This window comes from Capsicum annuum, chromosome 6 (assembly GCF_002878395.1).
Source record: "Capsicum annuum cultivar UCD-10X-F1 chromosome 6, UCD10Xv1.1, whole genome shotgun sequence".
Taxonomy (NCBI): Eukaryota; Viridiplantae; Streptophyta; class Magnoliopsida; order Solanales; family Solanaceae; genus Capsicum; species Capsicum annuum.
In genome coordinates, this window is record NC_061116.1 from 152291595 (window position 1) to 152293924 (window position 2330).

The 2330-nt window shown below is 32.4% G+C and overlaps 1 non-coding gene across 1 annotated transcript; it reads left to right on the forward strand.

Annotated features, from left to right (window-relative positions):
- Positions 1-644: 644 nt before the first annotated feature.
- Positions 645-751, forward strand: LOC124899815. The gene has a single exon (XR_007057379.1). It is a non-coding gene; the product is annotated as a small nucleolar RNA R71 (small nucleolar RNA).
- Positions 752-2330: the final 1579 nt, after the last annotated feature.

The following is a 2330-nucleotide window of genomic DNA, read 5'->3' on the forward strand; positions in this document are numbered from 1 at the left end:
ATATCTCCAAATTCTTCTAAGCCAATTATTGAATTTTTATTTCACCAACCATTTGATTTTTCTTGGCCAAGATATGATTCAATGTCTCCTCTATATAGCAGGCCTAAGTATTATTTTGAATGGCTTATTGTTATAAAATTGTTGGGTTTGCGCCTGATTTTTGCCCCATGAGTAATTGGGTTGACTCTACCAATTATAGTTATAGGCATTACCATAGTTCATATTTCTCTTTTGTGAATTTCCTATAAAAATAATTGACTCTAGATTTTCTCCATATAGGTCTGTAGAGTAGCCACTATTCTCATAAAGTCACATCATGTCTGAGCCTACTAAACTATGTTTACTTAAGCCTGGGGTTTATTCACATTTAGCTTAATAAACTGTGTTGTTATTTGATTCTAGAAAAAGCCTACTGAGTAGCCAATATTATGAAACTGTCCATCTCTATCATACCTGCATGTTTTTTTTACTGTATTTTTAGTAATATCACACCATTCCATTTAGGATTACCTTGTGGAATTTGATTTAGGAGAGTATATAACTCATAAGAAATTTTCTCCAATGTTTGACCATCTGCAACTCAATCTAACAAAATCTTTGTGTTCAAGCCTTAAACAAAAGTATGAGCTAATACCTCAGTAGTCTATTGGTGGTGTGGACACTCCCTTAGAAGAACCTTGAATCTCTCTCATGCATGATATAAATTCTCATTTGACTTTTGTTTAAAACTCAGGATCTCACTCCTTAACCTTGTAATTTTAAAAGATAGAAATAATCAGATGAGGGACTTCTTCACCAAGTCATCCCAACTGGTGATGGTGCTTGAAGGTTCTTTATTCAATAATTTCTTTGCTTCCCTGAATAGTGAGAAGGTGAAGATAGTGAGTCTCATTTAGTCTGTGAGGTCTCTAGTGAGAATGAAAGTGTCACTAATTTCTAAAAATTTCTGTTGGTAAACCTATGGATCCTTATATGATAGGTCTGTGAATTTCCAACTACTTTACAATAATTGAAACATATTCTATTTAAGCTCAAATTTACCCCCTATTTCCATTTTGTGTATGACGGAGATAACATTAGTTGTTAGTGGGATTTCCACTTCACGAACTATCCTGTGGGCTGATTGTTCTTCGTCCATGACTAAAGGAATGGCTTTGCCCTATTGAACTTGCAAGATATGATTGAGAACTATTTTTTCTCTCCTTAATTGATGTATGAGTCACTCGGGTTTAGGATATGGATCAACCAAATATCTTTGCCTTACTAACTAACTTGTGATTCAAACTTGTAGCAGCGAGTTCAGAGGCTAAGATCAAGTTTCAACACTTATAAAATATAATATAAAAATTAAAAATAAGAAAGTTTTCAATTTTAAGTCCCTGGCAACGACGCCAAAAAGTTGTTGCAATCCTACCATACATGCAAGTGTATGTGGTCTTGCAAGTAATACAGTAGCCTTTTTAAGTCGAATATCGATCCTAAAGGGACTTGGTTTTGTCAAAAATTCCAACTAAAGTGTTACTAATGAGATTTAAGAAGTGTGAAATATAAGACAGAGAGAGTTTAAGATTTTTGACTTTAAAACTAATAATAGACCATAACAATAATATAAAGTGCTTGGAATAATAATTGGGAGAAATATGGGGATTAGGCAAGGTGAACAATTATACAAGTCTATATAATATTATTGTTTAAGTTAATCATCTTTGTTGTTGATTCACCGGATTAATAACATGATTATGGTCTTTCGAGCCTCTAATCGTGTATCTAAATTAGCCCCAAAACTATATATTATTGAGTAGGGATGTGAGAATTAATCTTAATGCATTTATATGTCTTCCCGTATTTGAACAAAATGGGGGGAATGAGGTATATACTTATCCACCCTAAATCCTATATTTAATTCATTCAAAGTATAAGAACTCACAATATATATCCTACATTCTAATTTAAAGTTCCTCCTTTTAGGATTACAATATAAATATAGTTGTATTTTATAGGTCGCGAATCAATAGAAATGTAAATTCAAGAACATATGAAAACCAAATATGATAATCAACGTTAACTCAATGTAATTGAAAGTTGATTATTCATGTTTGTCTCCTCAACCCCATAAATAGGGGTTTTATCCACTCAAAGTTTTATAACGAATCACAAGAATGGAATTCATGAGTAAAAACTAAAAGTAAACTCAAGCAAAGAATAAAAACCTATTTCAAGCCTCCTTTATGTGTTTTTTCTCTCCCAAAGTCGTCCAAGGTGTTTAGGATAAGAGTTAAGTGTCTAATTTATAGTGTAGGAGGATTTTTGTCAAAAAAATACCAAGGGCA